Raw genomic sequence first — 25338 nt, 5'->3', positions numbered from 1 at the left:
ACAATCTCCGATGGACAAGGAAGGTGTCCACCTGAATTCGAACACCATTGCCCTTCTACGATTGGTGATACCACTCAAAGATAACATGAACGAAAATTCGCACGAAAGTTTCGAGAAACTCACGTAGAACAGATAATAGATAAAAGTGTTTATTGTGGTGCAGGAATGGCCTACAAATTCGCGCATAAGTGAAGAATAGCGACGTGACCTCGTCGGCACGTGGAGCGCTATTGGAAGCCTTGGTGCAACCAGCACGAGGCCGACTGCAGCAGTAATGCGCTCCATGTGCGGGATTCAGGGATAGAGGGCTCTATACATATGGCACACGATTTCTGGAGGAGACGCAGTACGAACTGTGTCAGCAGTTGCTCTGTTACACAGCGTCGCAATCGTTAGGAGCGCTGGAATTTTATTAATAATGTAAACAGTAATAAAGCTATTACAGCAAGACTGTAAAAAACTATGTAAGCGTAGACTTCCGCAGTCATAGTTACAGTCAGTAAAACTGTTCTGGGTCTATGACCCTTTTTTTTTTTTTTTGCGAAAGCAACCCGAGGAAGGCCACTTGCAATATTAACCGAAATTTGGAAGTTTTACACATTGACAATGCGGTCACAGACCCAGAACAGTTTTGTTGGTTGTAACAATGACCGCGAAAGTCTATGCTTACACATTTTTTGCAGTTTTGCTGTAATTGCTTTATTTCTGTTAACTGTATTAGGGAACGTAAAATTGATTGTGTCATCTTACTGTTGCGATACGACATGATACAACAGACAGTGGACAGTCAAGTGTCTGAGTTGGTTGTGGTCATCTCCATTTCGTGTGCATAATTGACTGGAACGTCTACTCAACACAGTTGTTGTCCATCAGAATAAGTGTGCGTGTTATGGTGCTCGCATATGAACAGGTCTTATTGATATACTTTTAATCTTGCGTGGAATGTTTCTACAGTGCACGGATAGCGTCATCACCGTATAGTCAACACAAAAGCTATACGAAAGACAATCTTCAAAATCATCTATATCGATAGTATGGTGAGGCACTCTCAAGCGAATGTTTTCTGTTCCTTTTCTCTCATGAACTGAGAAAGAACTACGAAATGGAAGATAAATGATCCATGATCTTACACATCAATGAGGCAACTGTGGCGGAGACGACGAACGTACGCACAAAGAACATCCTACAAAAGTGCGCGAGTGTGTTATAGGTGTTTTGTACTCATTTGGTGTCAATTTTCTGCGTGTGTTATACTATCTTCCTACTTACATAACTAGGTAAGTCCGCTTCGTATTTAGTTAAAAATATGTTCTTTAGTGTCGCTTGTTTAAAACTATGGTAGGCTTGACAGAGGATGGAGTATATGTCTTCCAACAGATATGTCGTATATACATCTAAGTTGATAGACGTCTTCATGACATGTTCTTTCCTTTCTGTGCTACAGGTGTTCGAAATAACTTTGTACCATATTACTCACGCAAATGTGAGATGTAAGGATCTTGCGACCCCAGAAAATAAAACATACAGTACAGTAAATAAATAAGATGATAGTCCTACTTATGCCTTTGCCCGTAGTATTCTACCTGCTATGACTGCTTCGTCTACGTCATTGTTAATGAGATTTGGCGTTATGTAGTGCCTGAAAATTTCAACACAAATTTCAACAGTAAAACAGTTGCGTTCGAAAACCATGCCCATGTCCATGTTGCCTTTGCATGATTCTTTAGCCTTCAATGATTCAAATTTCATTTGTATATATTTGAAAAATAAAATATCGAAAACAGTTTTCGTTTGTGATAAATAATATACTTTCACAAAAAAATTTAAGCTGACCGATTTTGGAAACCGCTGCAGTGGGTCACATGTGTCCCACGAACCTAAACAGTTCCACTTTTACAAACGAACCTGATTTTCACGAAACAGACACACTGTGATCACACGCCGCCCCATTTGACTGCTCACAGCCTTCTATACATCCATTCCATGGCCCTTAGTATTTTTTCCTACGTTCCGAAAGCATCTCGCTACATAAGAGCACTACACAGATACGAGATATGGACGTTCCAGTGCTCAAAACGTTAGTGGGATATAAGTATCCCACCAACCACGAAAGAGCTAATCGCTGTTTGCTCTCGCATATACAACATTTACTAATTATGCACAGACCGCCCGTCATCTGTAACTAAATGATTATTTCTGAAGACAGGTGTAAGTTAATAAAACTTTGCCGTACTATTTGGCATTAATGCTAACAGACTTTTCCTACGTTGCTATTTTTCTGCCCATACTTCTTTTCTATGAAAGCTACTATAAAAGCATATTTTTTATCAATGTCACTTGAACATAATATTTCTGGATAGCATAAGTTCAAAGACAAGCTCGATATATTTGAGCTATTGCCTCAATTCCCTGGTGACTGGAAAACCATTCACAGCTTTCTTATTACACAAGTATGGTCGTAGACTACTGTGCTAATGTACTCGCCGTCAACGAAGACAGACAAATATTGCAGTACATGTATCGTCTCCTACTGATGAGACTGTGACGGCACAGCAGCAATTTATAGTTTGCAAATGGTGAAGTATAAGTTTTCGAATCGCTTCTTTTTGTGTTTGAAGTTGAATGTTCTAGCGGAAACAACTCCTTCTGTGATGGATTAAGCCAAATATTTCGCTAAAATAGTGTTTTCTATAACCTTATAGAAATGTACACCATGTATATTTCCGAGGATGGAAACAATAACCAACCATACAAACATTCTTCTGGCTAAGCGAAAAAGAAAAATATATTAAAACGATTTAAGGCTACTCGAAAGGACAATATCATGATCCAGAAATACAAAATCGAGTGTTTGCAATTAAAGAGTTGCGCGCAACACTGCTCTTTGTGTAAAAACTGCTGCACATTTGATCACAGAGCAAATAAGTGACGACGCCTCTGACAGGGGTGGACATTCATTTTGTCAGGGAAAATAAGGAGCTAGATATTCTTTACGTTCCCTTCATATAAAATATATCAGAGTTCAAAGGGTTGTCCATTAAAAATACCACACACACAACTTCTTGGATTGATTTTAACTTCAATCGTTAATGAAGATGTGGAGAATTGGGGCTGAATGGAAGCCCTCTTGCCTCACGTTGTACATGACATACATTTCAATGTTCCCTCAGAGCGCTCAAAAGGGGCTCTGGAAGAACTTCACAATTTCTCTGCAGGAACTTCTGACCAGATTTCAAACCTGGACTTCATTCTATGAACCCGTTACAAACGTGTCTATGTACAAACGGATATATTTGTTGTAAATAGTTGTCTAGTACTTTCTCTTGTCACCACCTGAATAAATAAGAATAAGAAGTGCGCGCTTTTCATGTTACATAATTAAGGAGTTACGAGAAACGTATATGAGAGGGATTTCCAGGAATTTGAATTAAAGCACACATTTCACCTCTGAAGCATCTAGGAAACATAATTGGTTATATGTATAATCTGAGCAGCTGAAAAATGTTGTTATTGCTAACCTTCTAAATGAAAACATGCGAGCGGGAGAAAATCGGTACTTAACTACAGCACTAGTGGCGACAAGTTATAGTTTTCAGTATAAATTGTATTGCTGAAGAAAAGATGGAAATTTTTGTTGCCTATAACTTGCACCAAGTGCTTTGTTTGTTCCCTCAACTTTCATATGACTGAAAACACTTGCTCTCAGACAGGCTAAATATGTAATATAACTACGTTACTTTCAAGTAAGCACCACACTACTAACAGAAGTCATACATAATATGTATTTTGCGCTCACCTCTTTGTATCCAATTTAGGCGTCTCACTCACATGATCTTTTCTATTACAGATCGATATACTATGTCTAAGTAGTGCACGCTTTTTATATTACATAAAGAAGGAGTTACGGGAAACGTACATCAGAGGAATTTCTAAGAATTTGAATCAAAATCCAGAGTTTAACCTCTGCAGCATCTAGAGAACTTGTTTTTACTTATGTCGCTGCAACGAGTTTCGGAAAATAAGTGTTACCACTGTAGAGAATGAGGGCTCACACATCATGTTTCAGGCAAGCATACTCTTTGTCCTGAATACTTCTTTGGCGAAGGAGAGTGACAATTCTTGATCTTATTAGTGATACATGTTAGAGCATAGACTAAATTTATGTTTGTGTGCTGAAGAAAAATTTCTTTCGTTAAGCTGGGAAATTCTAAAATAATCAATTTGAAATTAGTTCGCATATGCGTTTCTCACAGAAATTTTGAAAGTTTTCGTGACCCATCTTACAGAATCTTACATAACCTATTTTTTATTCGCACCACGAGAATATAATAAGGTTAATAGACGATAATAACAGACATAGTGGCTACATTTTGTATGGTTTTTCACAGGAGCAAACTGTAGTTATATATTTCAGCCATTAATGCATAGGAAGATTTAATAAATGGTGCCTATCAGACGAAGTGGATGAATTACTACGTATAAGAATATCAACAGAAAGGCTTATGAACACAGTGGAATGGACACAAAATTAAGCATCTTTTTTTAACAATGAACGGCTCACCAATTTCAGTTAATACAAGTGGAATCAAGAATTTGGCGATTAGTGTTATAGGTTTAGACGCCATTCAAAGATTGCATTTCATATACACTTTTGTAAGTTTATTTTTACTTATGTTGGGATTAATGATAGTTACATTTATACTAATAGTGCTTCATGGGAGAGAGAATATCCGTGTGTTTCTGCATTTACCCATTTCTGAATGACAGTTTGTGGTATCCCTTGTAGAGTGTACAATGGCACCATAAATTAAAATCAACCCACAACTCGCGATTCTAATAATAACACTAAACAGAAGGTGCTTCCAAAAATTGTCTTATAGGTCGCTAAGGAAAACGTGTAGCATTTGGTAGTAATACGTGTTCAGAAATCTGTTATGAAACTTTGAATTTCATGTTAAAAAATTCCTACAGAACAGCAGAGAGTAAACAAAGTAGCACTTTCCCCTTTCTTCTGGACGCCTGAAGCAATACTTACGCAACACGTCGGTCTAAATATTAGCCATAGGAGTGGGGATGGAAAGCGGGAGGGCGAGGGGTGGGGGACGCAGAAAAACAGAGAAGAATACAAAAATTGTCTTCCATTATAACGAGAAGCTTTCTGGCAAATGATTGGTCCACGTCACTCGTGAGAGACCTCTCTGACCAATAATAAATGAGTGATTATTTCCCACGTTGGTCACGCCAACACCTCGTGATAGCTGTTGACCTTTCAGTTGCTAAGCTGTCATATGAAACGATTAAGAGGAACAGTAATAGCAAGATACCTTTGTCCGCCGATGTGTAGCACATCAAACCAGCGCCCTTGAACGTATAAAAAGCTAGACTAAGCCGTACTACAGCTTACACTTTCATCAGTGAATTTCATTATTTTTTCTGGCGACGTGCCTGTAAAAGTGCATATTTAATAACGTTTCCGGTAAGTATCAATTTCATCATGCAAAAAGGCGATGATTCAAATATTACTCTACACTTTCCATTAAAAAATAGGATGATTTATCACGATATTACAAAAGAAATCGTAATGTTGCAGAAACTGTGAGTGAGGACGTAAACACACATCTAACTTGAGCAATAGCAAAACTGCTCGCAACTGAAACAATTTTCGTGATTGGCATTTCTTTAATATAGATTTCTTTTACAGAGTGTGTTGTTTCTTTTACCATAATATTACTTCTTTTGATTTATAAGCTACTTGCTATTTTGTGCGACTGTTAGCATGAGATAATTAAGTAAAAATAAAGATTTTAAGATATCAGGCAGTTTTACTCGTAATGTACCTTGTGAACGGCAGTAGCAAAGATGACTGATAAATAGTCTTTAAGGATGAAAAGTCTAAAAAAAGTCGTAAATACTCAAGCATGAATGATTAAAGGACGAGTACATTTATTGCATACAGTATTTTCACATTTACAGACCCATAATAGTTGCATGGAAAATTTTGACGAGAGGAAAATAATAATGAACTGATACACAAAACTATACCTTCCTGAAGCTGAATTATTTACTCTTTCTACAAACCTTACTGAAAGACTGAAGAACCAACTTGATATCAAGAGAAATCCTCAGATAATTACTGTAAGTAGAGGCGAAATTACTTGCGTGGAAAATGGCTACTTCAGGAGCAAACCGCAGCGGTTTGATACACAGAGGTAAGCACTTCAGAATTCGAATCAGTCTGTTCTTATATATTGCCTGTACTGGCAATATGAGACAGATGTGTGAGAAAACATTACCAGGGAATTATTTTAAGCACAGTCGCATATAGTAGTACGAACTATGGTGCGTTGGGAGTAAACCAATAACGAACTGATATATGCAGGTAAGCACTTCAAACCTAGAAGTTATTTCGTCTTACGCATCTGGTAGTGGGAGAAATGCATTTTTTAGAAACACTATCTTGACAGTATTTAACTAATCAATGTGCTGCAGATACTGCTTAACGTTTAGTTGATCTGCACACTTGATTTCAGAGGACTCGCGATGTTGGAACATTCGACACCGGCCACCAGAACCTGGAGGTGAGTTTACCCATACAAGTGCAATACTCCTTATGCAGAGCATAAACGGGGCTCACCTGTGATATTGAATATTGTTAATACTTTTACGTCGAACACAATGCGATCATGCTATATTACTTGTAAACCAATTGTCTAATGTATACTGTCATATTGCTCGAGAATATGGTATCCATTCCTGATCACACTAAGGGATGTTCTTGCAAGGAAGGTCAATACGAATCGTTGTAGGTTAGGAATACCCGCGGGAGAATGTCACTGATAAGCGCTTGATTTCTTGCGAAAATATATTTAAAAATTTCCAAGAAATAGTGTCCGTGAACGAATTACTTGGTACTTACACACTGCTTGCAAAAGAGACAATGAAAATGAATTTAGACAAATAACAGGTGGCACGGAGGTAAGTAATCTGCCAATCTTGTCGCTCTCTGTATGAGTATGAAACGAAAAGAAGCATTAACAAATGTTACAATGAGAAGGATCTCGTGTCGCGTTGGCTGTAGTTGCGGAATAGTCCGGTCATATATCATGTACAGCGTGTGCGAGTGTGTTTGCGTGTGTGTCTGTGTGTACTTGTTTGTGTGGTCGGGAGGGGAGGGGGGGGGGGGAAGGGGGGTGATATATTTCAGCTTGTACGATAAACACATTTTTTTTTATCCGTTGAACATACCGCTAGGACACAGAGCTGAACAACTGCCGTTATTGTCGCTAAGGATAAATAAAGAAATGCTTTCCACAGGTTCTACGCTATCAAAAATTTCCATACTTTGGCGATAGACAACAACTTTTGCTGTCCTTAGTAGCTCGTACGGAAGCTGATGAAATGGTGTTGTTACACTTCGGACTATTAAGGTATAAGAGAATTTCAGAGTTTTAAAATTCAAATGAGAAACACCTTTGCTGAATTCAAGTGAAAATATGAAATATTTTGTAAAAAGGAGACATGAATGTAAAACAGACCATAATGCTAAAAAAGATACGGAGTACTGATAAAAGCGAGTCGAGGAAATTATTGGAGATTTTATGAATTGCGGAAATCATTTGTTACCACCAGATGAAACTGCTATATAACACATCACACGATTTAAAAGACTAGACACGTAATTGCATTACATGTTATCAGCGTACGGAATTAAATTGAAATAGTAATAGCTGCTCGATACTAGGCTTCAAAATCTCCACCGTAGTAACAGTTTAGTTTTAGCTGTTTCATGAAAATAGAGAACAAATCACTATGCGGTAGAGTAGTGTTAAATATTTGAAAAAGTCCTCGAACTTCTACTAAGCTGCGTAGAAGGAGACAGATTTATGTTTCTAATACATGATTCAAGTACTGATAGCGTTGAAACAAGAGCTTGTACAAAATAATCAATATAACTATTACTTGGAAGTGTTAGGAATTTTCGTAACACAAAAGGGGCGGTTACCGTATGCTTACTTCTCCGAGCGCAAAACGAAATTTGTAATAAATTGGTAGCCCTTGAAATTAAGTGTTTTTATAGACAGAATATGCAGTAGATCACACGTAACACAAAATTCTATACGTCTGAACGATTTGGTGAACGTGAATTTCTTTTTAACCCAGAATGTTTTATGTTTAAGGAGCCTTTTTTTAGAGGAAGCGAATCTCAAATGTAGGGAACTGGGCACTTTGTAGCATAGGCGACTTTATACTTCAGATTGCACAATGATTTCAGTTATTTTACTTTGTTTGTTTCTCTAGTCTATTGCGACATTTTCCCCGTTGCAATTTCATGTCTATGACTTTATCGAAATCTGCGAGAATTAAAAAGGAAAACGCAATTAGTCATTTCTTTCCAGTCGAATTCAATTTATCACGTAAAATTACGTAATGTATTATGTAAGATCCAAATCTCCGTTCGGAGATATCGATGTGTTTTGTGCGTGTCTTCGACAGCGAGACGCAACGCAATGTTTAAGATTGTGGACTCTGAAAGGACTGAGCAAGATCGCGCTGCAATTAAGACAAGGAATTGACGTTTGGGAAGGTCAGAGTTCAAGCTCCTTACAGTTTCGCCCTACAATCCTCTCCAGCTGATATACTGGTACGTCTTGAGTTACCTTCCAGTCGGTGGGAAGACACTCTTCAAGAACTATTCCGTTCATTTTCTTTTCCAGCTGAAGTACGTGAGAAACATGTGAACTTGACAACAGGTAAGTTAATGTCAATGCTGATATCACGTTGTCTATTGTCGCCCCCGTTACAGGTCGTTTCTTTATGCTGCAGATGCGTCATTTAGAAAGTCTCTCTTCGAAAGCAGTGCGCTCTATAATTGTTTGCTACGGGGTATCAAACTGCATTTTTGTAGCTACGTAATATTTTATTGTTCTGAAAGAGAGCTGAATATCTACTACTGAAGCGCACCTCATAATAGTGCTAAGTTGTGTGATTAACATTAAAGTCTTTCCTTGCTCTAAGGTAACCAGCAGGACATGTGGTTTCAAAGACTGTGTTGATGTACGAGAGTGTTATCCTTTCTAGTTCAAAAAACGGTTCAAATGGCTCTGAGCGCTATGGGACTTAACATCTGAGGTCATCAGTCCCCTAGAACTTAGAACTACTTAAACCTAACTAACCTAAGGACTTCACACACATCCATGCCTGAGGCAGGATTCGAACCTGCGACCGTAGCGGTCGCGCGGTCCCAGACTGAAGCGCCTAGAACCACATGGCCACTGCGGCCGGCTATCCTTTCTAGTGGCAGGTTAGATACTTAGTACTTATTCGTTCACGGGGCTAACTACTATGTTGCTACAAGATTCCGTAACAATTGACTTAAATGACAGTGTTGTGACTGCTAATTCATAAGTTGCAAGTACTTTTAACTATCACTTTCTAAACGTAGCAAGGAATACAGGATAAAGTGACTCAGTTGAAGAAGGAAGATAATACATTAAAAATGTCATTCCACAAAACTTTATGCAGCTAGAAGTTGTATCAAAATCTTTCACTGAAATTAACACAATTATAAAAATTCTAAAAACCAAAAGCTCTTGTGGGGTATATGGATTTCAAACAGAAGTCTGAAAAACTGTTCCAACTTAGAAAGTAATGTCCTAAGCGATATATCCTTTGCATCATTGGCACAAGGAACTTTTCCAGACAGGTTAAAATGTGCTGTTATTAAATTACTTCACAAGACTGAAACAGTTATCGTCGACTTTCCTTACTGACACCTTTTCTCAAAATACGAGGGTTGGAACTCACATAGTGGCAACAATTTATTCACAACCTATACAAAAGAGTTACATGTTTGCATCTGTTACTGTCCTTCAAAGTAGTCACCAGCGTTGTGTAGAAACCGTTGCCAGCGATATGGAAGGCGTAGTATACCGTTAGCAGGGCCTGTTATGTTGATGGTGCGAAAGGAGCGATCTACTGCCTGTCGAATCTCTGGAACAGTTCTGAAACGAATGCCACGAAATGGTTCCTTCATCTTCGGAATCAAATCAAAGTCACCAAGACTTAAGTCCGGGGAGTATGGTGGATGCTACAGTACTTTCCCAGTCCCATCGACCGAACACAGCAACCACACAGCTTGTGCTATATGTGCCCGCGCATTGTCGTGCAAAATGATGGGTGGGTTGCGCAGAAAGTGCCGCCGCTTCTTTCGCAAAGCTGGTCACAGGTGATGCTCCAAAAACGAACAGTAATACTGTGTACTGACCGTGGCATTCGCTTCAGAACTGTTCCAGAAATTCGACAGGCAGCAGACCGCTCCATTCTCACCATTAACAGAACAGGCTCTGCTAACGGTATACTACGCCTTCCACATTGCTCGCAGCGGGCTCTACACAACGCTGGTGACTACTTTGAAGCAGGCCGGAGTGGCCGAGAGGTTCTAGGTGCTACAGTCTGGAACCACGCTGCTGCTACGCTCGCAGGTTCGAATCCTGCCTCGGGCACGGATGTGTCTGAAGTCCTTAGGTTAGTTCGGTTTAAGTAGTTCTAAGTTCTAGGGGACTGATGGACTCAGACGTTAGGTACCATAGTGCTCAGAGCCATTTGAACTACTTTGAAGGACAGTAACAGGTGCAAACATGTAACTCTTTTGTATTGGTTGTGAATAAATAGTTGCCACTGTTAAAGTTCCAACCCTCGTATTTGAAAAAGTAAAGCACTCAAGAGTAGTAGCAAACTTAAGTGGAAACATTTTACTTAGCGTATCACAGTTTGGATTCCAAAAAGGTTGATCGAAAGAGAATGGAATTTATACACTCACTCGTAAAATAGTACAAGTCTTAAATAATAATGTGTCACCGACCGATTTTTTGTGATCTTTCCAATATTGTGTAGATCATGACACTCTCTCAGAAAAACTCAAGTTTTATGGATCTCATGGCTTTATGCACAGCTGGTTTGAATCATACTTGACAAACTGAATGCAAAAGTTTGTGCTGCATAATTTAGACGAAGTCGTAAAGGTAGAAAGCCCTTAGTGATTGGGGGGAAAAATTACACAGCCTCTCACAGGGTTCAATTCTGGGTTCATTCATATTCTTTATCCGTGTGAATGATCTTCCACTTAACATTCAACAAGCCAAGCTGGTACTTTTTGCAGACGATAAATCCTATTGGAGAGAAAGTAACAGAAGAGCAGGTAAATTATGTTTTCCAAAGAGCTATTAAATGGCTCTCTGAAAATAGACTCTCTGTAAATTTTGAAGAAAAATACACACACACACGCACACACACACACACACACACACACACACACACACACACATATATATATATATATATATATATATATATATATATATATATATGTGTGTGTGTGTGTGTGTATCTACTACATTCAGTTCTGTACAACAAACAGTCAGTATTTGAAAAAGTAAAGCACTCAAGAGTAGTAGCAAACTTAAGTGGAAACATTTTACTTAGCGTATCACAGTTTGGATTCCAAAAAGGTTGATCGAAAGAGAATGGAATTTATACACTCACTCGTAAAATAGTACAAGTCTTAAATAATAATGTGTCACCGACTGATTTTTTGTGATCTTTCCAATATTGTGTAGATCATGATACTCTCTCAGAAAAACTCAAGTTTTATGGATCTCATGGCTTTATGCACAGCTGGTTTGAATCATACTTGACAAACAGAATGCAAAAGTTTGTGCTGCATAATTTAGACGAAGTCGTAAAGGTAGAAAGCCCTTAGTGATTGGGGGGAAAAATTACACAGCCTCTCACAGGGTTCAATTTTGGGTTCATTCATATTCTTTATCCGTGTGAATGATCTTCCACTTAACATTCAACAAGCCAAGCTGGTACTTTTTGCAGACGATAAATCCTATTGGAGAGAAAGTAACAGAAGAGCAGGTAAATTATATTTTCCAAAGAGCTATTAAATGGCTCTCTGAAAATAGACTCTCTGTAAATTTTGAAGAAAAATACACACACACACACACACACACACACACGCACACACACACACACACACACACACACACACATACATATATATATATATATATATATACATTCACCCAAAAATTCGGAGCACCTACTGATGTGCTACATCAATTGCTGGTATGTGTGTTTGTTGTACAGAACTGAATGTAGTAGATATACACACACACACACACACACACACACACAACCACACACACACATATATATATATATATATATATATATATATATATATATATATCAATTGCTGATATGACTGTTTGTTGTACAGAACTGAATGTAGTAGATATACACACACTACTACATTCAGTTCTGTACAACAAACAGTCATACCAGCAATTGATGTAGCACATCAGTAGGTGCTCCGAATTTTTGGGTGAATGTATTGATGAAAACTAGAACTGGAAGGAGCATATTACGGAGCTTCTCAAACAGTTGAGTTCAGATACTTTTGATCTTCGTATAACTGCTGGTCTTGGAAACAAACGTATCAGCCTCTTGACAAAGTTGCATATTTAAACTCAGTAGTGTCGTATAGAATAATTTTCTGGGGTAACTCATCATTTACAAAGAAATTATTAATTGCACAAAAACGAGCTGTAAGAATAATAAGTGGTGTTCACCCTCAGACGACATGTAGGTACCTCTTCAAGGAGCTAGGCTTTTGAACTGCGCCGCCACAGTATTCGCTTATGAAATCCTTTATGCACGTTCCATTGCAATTTGAGAAGAACAGTAATGTACATACGTACAACACTAGAGGGAAAAATGACCTTTATTATCCGTCGTTAAAGCTATCAGTGGCTCAGAGAGCAGTTCAGTATGCAGCAACAAAAATGTCTGACTATCTGCCCAATGACATAAAATGCCTGACGGGCACCGAAGCAAGTTTTAAATCTAATTTAAAATAATTTCTCTTGGACAACCCCTTGAGTTGAGCTAAAAATAATAATTTGTTCATTAATGTTAACACGAATCATGCAGTAATGTCCTGTACACTGATTCGTTCGACATCATTTAGAGAAAAGGATCGTTCAAATGATCTAGCGAACATCTAACTAACGTAACTTGGTTTCAATAGACACGTGATTGCTGTGATACCTAATGAGATGAGATGAATACAAAAGCTGAAGATTAACTCTCCAAGGCAAGTATAAGGTTCAGAAGTTTTGAGAACGACGAGAATGTTTTAAGTATACCGAGGTGTGCCTAGAAACAACTTCCATCACCGCTTTAGCTCGTAACTAAATCGGAAGGATCGAAACGTTTAGATCCTGGTAAATCTGTATGGGACTGACAACATTCTCTACAGGTAATACACTCCTGGAAATTGAAATAAGAACACCGTGAATTCATTGTCCCAGGAAGGGGAAACTTTATTGACACATTCCTGGCGTCAGATACATCACATGATCACACTGACAGAACCACAGGCACATAGACACAGGCAACAGAGCATGCACAATGTCGGCACTAGTACAGTGTATATCCACTTTTCGCAGCAATGCAGGCTGCTATTCTCCCATGGAGACGATCGTAGAGATGCTGGATGTAGTCCTGTGGAACGGCTTGCCATGCCATTTCCACCTGGCGCCTCAGTTGGACCAGCGTTCGTGCTGGACGTGCAGACCGCGTGAGACGACGCTTCATCCAGTCCCAAACATGCTCAATGGGGGACAGATCCGGAGATTTTGCTGGCCAGGGTAGTTGACTTACACCTTCTAGAGCACGTTGGGTGGCACGGGATACATGCGGACGTGCATTGTCCTGTTGGAACAGCAATTTCCCTTGCCGGTCTAGGAATGGTAGAACGATGGGTTCGATGACGGTTTGGATGTACCGTGCACTATTCAGTGTCCCCTCGACGATCACCAGTGGTGTACGGCCAGTGTAGGAGATCGCTCCCCACACCATGATGCCGGGTGTTGGCCCTGTGTGCCTCGGTCGTATGCAGTCCTGATTGTGGCGCTCACCTGCACGGCGCCAAACACGCATACGACCATCATTGGCACCAAGGCAGAAGCGACTCTCATCGCTGAAGACGACGCGTCTCCATTCGTCCCTCCATTCACGCCTGTCGCGACACCACTGGAGGTGGGCTGCACGATGTTGGGGCGTGAGCAGAAGACGGCCTAACGGTGTGGGACCGTAGCCCAGCTTCATGGAGACGGTTGCGAATGGTCCTCGCCGATACCCCAGGAGCAACAGTGTCCCTAATTTGCTGGGAAGTGGCGGTGCGGTCCCCTACGGCACTGCGTAGGATCCTACGGTCTTGGCGTGCATCCGTGCGTCGCTGCGGTCCGGTCCCAGGTCGACGGGCACGTGCACCTTCCGCCGACCACTGGCGACAACATCGATGTACTCTGGAGACCTCACGCCCCACGTGTTGAGCAATTCGGCGGTACGTCCACCCGGCCTCCCGCATGCCCACTATACGCCCTCGCTCAAAGTCCGTCAACTGCACATACGGTTCACGCCCACGCTTTCGCGGCATGCTACCAGTGTTAAAGACTGCGATGGAGCTCCGTATGCCACGGCAAACTGGCTGACACTGACGGCGGCGGTGCACAAATGCTGCGCAGCTAGCGCCATTCGACGGCCAACACCGCGGTTCCTGGTGTGTCCGCTGTGCCGTGCGTGTGATCATTGCTTGTACAGCCCTCTCGCAGTGTCCGGAGCAAGTATGGTGGGTCTGACACACCGGTGTCAATGTGTTCTTTTTTCCATTTCCAGGAGTGTATACATCATGTGTTATTTTTTTCATTGCATATAAAAAACCTGTGGATGCAAAAGTTCGCATTAATTTCGTCTTCGGTTAAAGGTTTTCATAGACTCCTTTCCTCGCCTGTTCTTTCTGCAGTATCTTCATTTAATACTTTACTGGTAGGATCCTCCGCTTTTCCAAATCCCCGTTTCTTTAAAGAATCGAACTTCGATGTGTGAAACAGCTTTAAACGTCTGATTACTTTGCAAATGAGTTAATATATTAAATATTTCACTTTAAGCATGTTGGAAATCGCTAACTGCTCTCTTTCTCAAATACTGGATGAATATACTCCGGACAGTTTGCGCACTGTGAATTATGCTGCCTCCTGTATTCGAGTTGTCGTGCTTAACCTTTGTTTCATTATTCCTCCTAATGAGTAGATTATGTCAGCATTTTAAATTTGGCCAATAACTATACGATACACAGAAAATGAAAATTTGGCTGTCCCTTCAAGCCGTTAGGCAGGCAACTGGGAGCTGCTGACCGTTTTACCCGTTTAGTACATATATACATGAGTTTAGCTCATTCTCAACTTCCTTCCATAGTAGAAAATTGTCACTGCTCACCTATCCTACTCGTCCACATTTCCTACAGTCATTATTTTCTCTTGATCATAACGACACGGACTATACTTACATATTCATTGAAACTCTATAAGTGATAAAGCTCTTCCTTTGATGAAATTAGTGTTTGGCTGTGCCATTCAGCATTTTATGTTTCCCTCGTTTCGGGCGTCTAGAGTAATCTTGCTTCCTACTTATAGATAGCAGATTTCTTTCATTGGTTTTACTATTTCCATCTCATTCGTAGTTTCCATTTTCAGCTCAAATTCTGCGTCAAATAGCGTGTCAAATTCATTCAGCATCACTTCCTTATCATAGAAGAGGACTGTACAGTGTGATCATTATTTGTGTACGTTACTTTTGCAACTTCATTTTTGTTCCAATGCATTCTTTCGTATACAATTTTCTAAAATTTCGTCTTTTACATAAAGCAAAACATCAGTGACAAGTTGCAATTCTTCTTTACACACTTACATTATAACAGAAACTTTCTCTTATTGATGCACTGGTTTGCAAAACTTTAGGATGAAAATAACATGATGTATCATTGCCAAGTTATATAGTTCTGTTAAAATTCGGCCATACATAGAAAAGATTGCTACAGAATAGTTTGACGATGTTCCTGGTTGCATTACGTTTTCCCATCCCTCGTCATATTAGGGCACGTAATCTATCCAGGAACATTGTTGAGGCTAATCATTTTGGTGGTCTATGTGTTATGGTATAGGGAGGCATTATGTCAGTCGAGCGTACTGACGTCCAAATCTTTCAGCAACATTATTAGGGCACTGTTCGCCTTTCAGGGAGGGGGGGGGGGGCATTCGGCCCTGACGTCATTTTTATGGATGACATGCACGACCACATTTCTATGCGGGTTGAGGAGCTTTTGAAACGAAACGATGTTCGGGAAACGGACAGGATTGCCTGTTCCCCCAGCTTAGACGCCATCAAGCACATGGGATGCATTGATTGGAAGATTTGCACCAACTACCACCCAGCAGATGTGAACCGCGCTGGTGGGGGGAAGGAACGATCTACGACTAGAAGTCCTTAGTAACCTTGTGACCAGTATGCTAGCACGTTGTATACCATGCATTACCGTTCGTCGTGATCACGTACGTTACTAAGAACCATGTCCTGCATTTTGTAATGTCCACGTGACCATCATGAATCGTAGTGTCTTTGAATGAAAGAATCATTTCTGCTCGCCTCGTTGCGTTTTTTTTTTTTTTTCAGTTACCTACAATACTATACTGTAGTAGCTGTTTACTGTGTGATCCACCTAACGTATTATATTGTAACAGCTATTTATTGCGTTCTCCAAGTTTCATTCGTCTATATTATTACACCAGGTGTTTATAATTAAAGTGCAGCTACTGAAGGAGGTCCAGTGTAGGCTGTAATCATCGTATGGCACCGAAACTTGGTGGATGTTCCAATGCATTAATGCCGGACCGATTGACGTTGGAAAACATTAGTTCCAATGTCGACCACCAGGTGCAAATCTGGCTCTGTGAATGCAAGAGAGACGTATAAAAATGCTTCCACGTGTAATGGATTAAGAACGGGGTGTGGTCAGAAAGGTCAAAGAAGTGAGAAAGGCATAATGTTGATTTTATTATAAACCGCAGCTTATGTGATTTGTTCAATATGAGCACCGGAGAAGTCGATGAGATACTGTATCCGCAAAACGACGTAATCAACAGTTGCTCCCAGCAATTCCGGTGGAATCTGAGCAAGGTGTTTCCGTACACTGGCCATCTGTTCGAGTAGAGACCGAACGTGTCCCTGTTAAAAGCGTTCTTTTACAAATCGCCAGAGCGGAAAGTGACGTGGATTCAGATCAGGTGATCTTGCAGGCCATACTGGAGATAACACGCTCACTAGGTGAGCGACGTGAGGTGTTGCTCCATCTTAAGTGAAAACAATGGTTTGCACGCAGTTGTGCTCTCCCAAAGCAGATATCATATACTGTACAAGGAGACGTCGATAAATGGAGACGCCATGGTACACCTGACAGGCCGTCTGGGTGCATTCTCTTCAAAGAAGAGTGGGCGGAGAATAAAGGTGCATGTGAATTCACACCACACAGTCGAATGCTGCGAGTGCAATGGCTCTTCATGAGAAACACGTGGTTTAACAATACCCCGTATTCGGCAGCTCCGTATATTCACTGCAGCCTGTAGTTTAAAATGTGACTCATCACCCAGTAGAATATTTCCCGGCAATACGCCATCAACGTCGATCGGTGCCAGAAACCAATGAACAAAATCAGAACGTTGCTTCGGTTAATGAAGTTTCAGTTGTTGCACGGTGCGGATCTTGTCTGGGTACCAGGGTAAAATAGACTGCAAAACTTTCCGCGGTGTTGAACGTGGGATGAACAATTCTCGTGACACTACAAGAGCACTAGCACTTGCCGGGACACTTGCTGCATGGTCAGTTACAGCACCAGCAACCGCGTCAATAACTTCCACCGTGGTAGGACGCCTTCCTACTCCAGATGCCACACTAACATCTCCCGTGTTTTAGAATTTCGATTTCGTTTCGTTTAAATCATATAACAACATCGGGCCTCTCCTCAGACCTTTCAGGCGGAATTACTCTCTCAATGCAGCGCTGTAATTGCTGCCGTTCACGTAAAACAGTTTCACAATCAGCGCACGGTCTCTTTACTCGATAACTATACTGCTCACTGTCAAATGACAGCGTGTATGTCATACCAACATACAGCGTACAGCGCCAGTTATGCACATGATGGCCAAAACTGGAACTAATTTTAAATCGGTTATGCAATAACGCAATAGCATATCTACCAAGTTTCACTGGCGTACGGTAATAACAGCACGCACTGGATGCCCATGGATAGCTGCACTTAAGTTGTAACCACCCGGTACTTGGTAGTGACACATAATGCGAAAGTTACTTTCGTCCTTAAGTTTTTCAGAGTGTTTCAGTTCCTTTTTATCTGAATTTTGTTCTTGTGGATGTAGATTATTCGTGCGTTTCTGTACTTTTACCAATTCTCTTACGGTGCACACACATAGTATATAAAAAGTGTTTCAGGTAATATGTTTTTATGTGTACCTTACGAAATAATAAGTGAAAGGAATATTTATTTAGATAGTTAAACTCTTTCTGCAAAGCTGTGATCATAGGTTATTTAGTTATTTTTCCAGCTAATAGCTGATAATTGAGGATTATTGCACTAATCTCTTCCACCTCAATAATATGATAGCTCATATCCGAAGCAGTCATAGTGTAAATTATCTATGATCTAGTGTCGTGATCTGTGGCTATTGCCACTGGTATTGATGTGGGAGACACCGACAGGCGAAACCGGAAGCATAAACTGGTACGGATGGACAAACAGTAGAAACTCGTACCCGCTTCCTGTGTTTGCTACGGACTACAGCTCCATCCCAGAAACCTTCGGCTGTCTCGCCTGTCCGGAGCCGCTGCTAGGTCCCACTCGTGTGAATTCATAACCGAGCACTCTTAGAGGCTTGGGAATACTGAGCAAACGCATTCAAACGGGGGTCCCCACACCGCAGAGAAGAAGTGACGAAAGTCATCGTGGCCCCCAATAAACTCCCTACAAGTGACAATTGTTAATATTATTTATGCTAAAAAAGGAAGCAACCCTCTCTCATGGCGAGACAGGAAGGATGACAGGCACGCTTCTAATAACTTCCGGAAAACCGTCAGGTGGGATTGGCCACCTTTCCCCACCGTCAGGGGAAGGTCGAGAAGAGAGATGCTACCGTATAAAACCCCTTGTTCTTCTGGACAAGCAGTTACCTCGGCGTCACTCATAGGTGTGCCGAACCTGTAACGGCTTTTTTCAGACCAGTGAAGCAGAACTTTGCATCTTCACATCTCGCCTCTCCAGAGTTAGCACGGACGATACGGTAGCTATCGTAGAACTTCACTTTTTTGTGCAGTCACTGTGTATCACCTACGTATTTCTTGTATAACTGTCTATATTTAAAGACAGTAAGAGCATAACTACTGCCCTTCAGTGTTGATTCCTTGGGATTTACTTTTCTGAAGACTTCCACGATTAGACGAGTCCAAAACAGGTGCCCCTACCATCGGACACATAGCCTCCTCAGTTTCAGAGTTAACCTTACAGCAGATAGATGTAGCCCGCTCGCAGCGCCTGAAGATGAACCACAGACCTTCACTACACCTCTGACATACGTCTCTTTTCCGACTGCAGTTAGTCTATGTTACGATCTTCCCCTCGCAAAGTAACACTAAATCTTTCTTATAAGCAGTAGGTACGTAAAATCTTTAAAACTATGTGCGAAAACAGGACTCGAACCCACATCCCTGCTGAACCTCACGAAGCGACTGCACGAAAAGGGCTCCTCCTTCCTTTCGTATCTTCACATCTTATTTCCTCGTTATTTGTTTGATCTGACTTAAATTCCTTTGTAGTCCGTTCTGGATTAATTTCTTTGCAGTCCTGTAGATTTCATTCGTGAGCGGCCTGCACATTTCTTCTTCTATCCTGGCGACCCAGTATTTCTTCCACTGAATTAATCTCAACACTCTTTCATAGTCCAATGGTCAGAGTCTCAGAAAGATTAAAAATCAACATACGGTATATCGCATTTCATTCACCTTTTTATTGTTTTTAATTTCAGTTAACTCTTCTTTACTACTGACTTACAAATTAGAGTCAAGATCCCAGTGTAATATTTGTTTCCTAAATATCTGTTCTAACGTAACTAAGTTAAGCTATAACCTTCTTTGTCTCTCTGTCTTTCTTTACTGTACCCCCATCCTCCGACCCTCGTCGTGTAATTTCGAAAGATCTCATCAGTTACCACCAGTTGAAATATATCACATACAATGGCAGCTAATTTCAGCTCTCGTTCCTTTAATGCAGTAACTATTTTCCAGCTTTGTTTTTCCTTTCACTCTTCTTGTCTTTCGTCAGAATTACTCAACTCTATCCGATCTTTAGCCATATCAGAAATTTTATTTTCTTCAGTTTCCACAGATATTATTCCATTTCAGTATTATCAGCTAACTGTGTTGTCATTTGAACAAAACCAATTAATGTTGGCGTTTACCTGAATTCAAATCTGGAAAAAATAGATCACTATATTACTCTTATTAATTCTATCACATATCAAACTTCTCGTTCATGATAATTCTAGTACGCATCGTGGAAAAGGGTTTTCGAGACACAGAAACCATTGTGCAACGGACCTTATCTGTGACTGATCAACCGTTGCCGAAAACTGGCTGAGAGTTGATGCAACTGGGTCCAAGGCGGCCATACATTGATAAGGCCAAAACTTCATCTCGCCTGCCCATCGCGAGGATGAGTACCGCCTTGTGAAGTTGCGGGCGAGTGAAATGGTAAGGAAAGTAGGCACATGTAAGAGGAGTAGAAACAAATGCGGAGTCATTCAAGAGAGAATACGGGCTGCAAGTGAGGAAACCAACTGCTATAAGCGACTTAACCAAGAGCGACCTGTTATGGTCCAGAGGCTGGGAAGAAGCATCTCGGGAACGGCGATGTTGGTCGGTTGTCCGCATGCTACTGCCGCGAGCATTGAAGCGTCCGTTACAGGCGATCTGAGCCGAGAAGGAAATGATGTCCGGATCGGACTGATTCATTAACGAATTGTTGTTTCAGATCACACACAACGTCCTTCACTTCGACGTGAGAAAAAACTGTATTGAAGTATATGCAGTGTCTGTCCTTTCGGACATGTCCGAAAGAACAGAAACCATTTTGATTCTGCAGCCACTACGAATCATAACACAAGTAATTAAAGACATTAGGTACCAGTGGGCATTGATTTGTATCAATGGGGAAAGCTGAAAATCTATGCCGGACCAGGATTCGAATCCAGGTCTCCTGTTTAGTAGGCAGTTGCGATGACCGCTGCAGCATCCTTGCACAGTGGTCAGCACCACCGCCCGGACTTCCATAGCACGCCGCCTGTTGGACACAAATTTACACCATACACAGCTGATATAGTGACACTGCTCGTTAGCCTTATTACTCGCGGCATCTCACTTTGTCGCCAGGACATGCCGTCATTCAGGCGAATGGCTGCTCGAAACATGCCTCGCGGCACGGATGCAGGTCGCTGGCGGCAGTATTATTCTAAGACGGTAATGCATCTGGGCTTTTGTGGAACCCGCCATAGTAGTCGAAAGCACAATACCAGCTGTGAACCATATGAACGTTATTGCTGTCTTCCTCCATCCCTTTTTGCTTGATGTCTTCTCCGACGACGATGGCTTCTCCTACCAGTATAACCGTCCGTGTCACACGGCCAGAACCGTGATACAGTAGTTTGAGGAGTATTACAGTACTACATGCTAGTAGATACAAGGCAGGCACCTTTGAAACGAACAGCAGTCTGTGTCCAGCAACTCGGAAATATGCTGTGTTTCCGAGTTGCTGCACACTACTGCCAACAGTACCCTCCCACGCATTATGCTATCCGCATTACAGGACTGCGTAACGGGTGTACGAAGATGACTGTGATCCCAAAATTCGAAAAGCTGTCGTGTCACGACGTTTTTAATACCGCTCAGATGGAACATTGCAATACTCATGTAACGATGGTCCTTTCTATAGTACAGTCTTCGATATCCAGAGGTAATGGTATCGCACAGTTCTGCGAATCGATTCTGCTAAATTTGGGGGCTCGATACTAACACGATTGTAACACGACCTTTCTTGAGGTTTACCCGAAACTGTTGTTCTAGGAGTTATTATGCCAGTTGTGAAAGACAGGTACATTACGGGACACAAGTGATCATCTATAATACTGACTTCCACTGGCCATGGTACCATACGATATATTTAGAGATTAGAGAGGTATATCAGTAAATGTCTCTCACAATATAATATTGTCACTAATAGATGATGGCTGATTCGAACTTTTTTCCCCAACAATTCTATTTCGCAGACATTTTCACCATCCATTGTCCCCTGTTTGGTTTACGTAGTGAATAGCCTTCTGAGATGAGACTTTCTGAATAAGTTTACAAATTCACTGTCGATCTCATCAAAATAGCTCCAACTTATTGTCACAATTACATCGCTCTTTCGTAAATCTTGGCAGCTTCGGGAAACACTGAAGGATGCCGTCACTAGACAATGATGACAGCACATCTAAATAGTGCCAATGATATCTGAGAGACAGAACAACTGCCTCTTTGAGCTAGGTGACCTGTACACTATAGGAGTGGACTGTTAGCTTTATGATCCCAAGGCTGACGCGCTTGCAGAAATGTACGCATCCTGTGTTAAATATTACAATAGTGGATGTCCTTTCTGGGTGGTATTATAGGGAACTATTTTTTTAATCAAGTGTAGAGTGATGATTTGATTGGCAGGAATGAAAACGCAATGTGGCCAACGTACGCCCAGCGCCAGTATTTGCAAAAGACACATTGGGAGACAGGGAGGCACTTCTATGATAAACTTTTGGTTCGTTACACTGATGAATAAGTTTTCCATGCTGGCACTTTCGTTCGAGACTTCTGTTTGAACATTTATGCTTGAAGTTTAGCTTAAGACAATAGCCATGAGCACTGAACAATGGGCTATCCGCAAAATGTAGCGAATGACTTTTGTATAAGAAATCATGGTCCAGCAGCATGTAACTCATACCAGCCACCACTGATCCCAGCTTGTCAAATAATCTTGTCATCATATACTACCAATTACCTGGTTGTAACATTCATTGATGCAGGCAAGTAAGTGTGCACCTAGTAGTAGTCCGAGCTGGTTCCAAAGCTATAAAAATTAGAAATCAGATTAAATGAGGTAGAGACCATGAAGTAGAATGAGTACAAAGTTTAACAATTTTAGTGTTTTATGTTTCGAGTTATACAGAAAGTGTGAACGTAATGTATCCATATTTATAGTATACTGGAATAGGTAACAGTGACAAAATGTACCTCGGGCCCAAATAAACTGTACTCTACAAATAAAATAAAGGACTGCTTTTACATTCCACTCCTGCAATTGGTGCACCTCATCCATTTTGTGTTCACCTACAAGTGCTACACACGCCTCTCTTTACTTAAGCCCAAGTAAATATTAACTAATCCATACTAAAGAAGAACAATTCATATTTAGACAATAAATCACAAATTCCAGTTAATAGATAACTTGCTCCTCAAAGTGGTGGAGGATTATCTAAAGTACTCGCCCATTACACTGATGACATCACTCACGCGCGATATGTTGGATTATAACTGTTCACATGTTGTAAACTTGGTGTTTGATTGTTTATAACTGTTCATGTTATTTTGTTATGAGACTACATTTTTAACTTCTCAAGTTTGGTTTGTAAAATGTACTATACCTTGTACACTTGAAAGTAAAATAATGTGGCTGTACATTCGCACAGCGAGTCACTGTGCTATTAAGAACAGACACCTTAATGGAGGGCATGAAAGCATTTTATGTGTTGTATAACGGTAAAAGTGGTTTTAAGTACTGTTTTGGTAGCATTCTATATGATTTTAATCATTTTATCTCTAGCCTGTAAACATGCCTTATTTTTTTTATGCACTTGTCATCTTACTTTAGATGAGATTAAGTAGAGGCTGCTCAATAGTTCACAAAGAGTTTTATAGATAAAGCTTGAACTTTGTTCATAATTTTAGGATCCGAGATAGGTATCTGCATTAACTGAGAAGAGGAAATCTTACAGATCAACGCAGTGGCGCAGAATTACATCGTGGAAAAGGAAACAAGAAGAGTTCCGAGAAGCATAGGGGATATTCGGCACAAAGTGTAACACGTGCAAAGTCGGCAACCAGACAACTGAATGAAAAGCCAAGTAATGTATGACTGGAGCTGATCAAAATGTAATTAATGATTTTGTGGAGAATAAACCAAAAGTGTACGCAACGTTATGGAGTTCTCATGTTTATAAAAGGTATTCAGAAAGGTGGAGATGCCCCAGAAATACCGGAACTGCAGCTAAGAATAAGTCGCGAATCGACAGACTTTGATTCACTTGTATATTATGACATATGTAATGTGGACTAATTCCAGTTTACCTAAAACAACGAGGATCGTGTCTATGTCCAGTCTTTGAATGTGAAATCCAGCAAATTCGCCTATATTTGTTCGTAAACGATGCAGTGGCCCTTTCTTCGGGACAAAAAATGTTTAATCATTTTCGTACAGTACGTGGCATCAATCTGTCGCACTGTCCCCTCCAAATTTAGAGTCGGCACAATATATTCAGGCAGTTACTTTTCGAGGGCCGTCTGCCAAGAGCACAGAGGTCCTTTGTATTGCTACTTCACGTTTCTTGGCTAAATTGCTCCATGCAAGTTCCTTTCACTGCTCCATAGACCGTCAGCTATGCTTACACTTCTATACACGATCCCGCTCTTTTGTTCTTCTGATAACTGGCTACTGGGCAACGATATGACTGTGAAAACCTGATTCCGTCCCATCTAGAGGACTCACCCTACAGCTGACCAAGCGAACTGAGACACAGATGTTCTGCGACTTTTAACTGTCGGTTGGTTAGTTCTGTAGTATTCACAGATCAGCAAATGACAGGAGGGTTCCTTTGAGAGGAATAGTCTGATTTTATTCTCCAATCAGAGCTAGATCGCAGATAGGGTCTTGACTCTTTAGGGGCATGAACTTATAACGCCTCCCCCTCTCTCATGTTTTATATTAATTTGTAAATATTTGAAGTCACTGGCATGCATGAAACACTGTCCAAAACTGAGCAAATACTTTCTCTGGAACTTATATTAAGCAATTATTTCACGAGCCCACGCGAAGTGTAAACGTTTGCGGTAACGTACTAGACAATCCTGAGCAAATTCAGAGCGTCATGACGGATACAGGAATTAGTAATCATGAGGTCGTTGTAGCGAGATTGAAGACCGTAACATCCAAATCCACCGACAACGAATGAAAAATATAACTGTTTAAAAAAAGTAAATGAAAATTCGCTAGGAACCTTCCTATGAGAC

General features: G+C 40.8%; 1 long non-coding RNA gene across 3 annotated transcripts; it reads left to right on the top strand.

The window, feature by feature from the left end:
- Positions 1-575: 575 nt before the first annotated feature.
- LOC124625210 lies at positions 576-24237 on the top strand. Of its 3 annotated transcripts, none has more exons than XR_006980708.1 (3): positions 576-1277; positions 6531-6578; positions 24048-24237. It is a non-coding gene; the product is annotated as an uncharacterized LOC124625210 (long non-coding RNA). The 3 variants fall into 3 exon arrangements; XR_006980709.1 differs by having other exon boundaries at positions 24001-24237; XR_006980710.1 differs by lacking the exon at positions 576-1277 and adding an exon at positions 5331-5476.
- Positions 24238-25338: the final 1101 nt, after the last annotated feature.

Source organism: Schistocerca americana, chromosome 1, assembly GCF_021461395.2.
Source record: "Schistocerca americana isolate TAMUIC-IGC-003095 chromosome 1, iqSchAmer2.1, whole genome shotgun sequence".
Lineage (NCBI taxonomy): Eukaryota > Metazoa > Arthropoda > Insecta > Orthoptera > Acrididae > Schistocerca > Schistocerca americana.
This window is presented reverse-complemented; position numbering and strand designations above follow the sequence as displayed.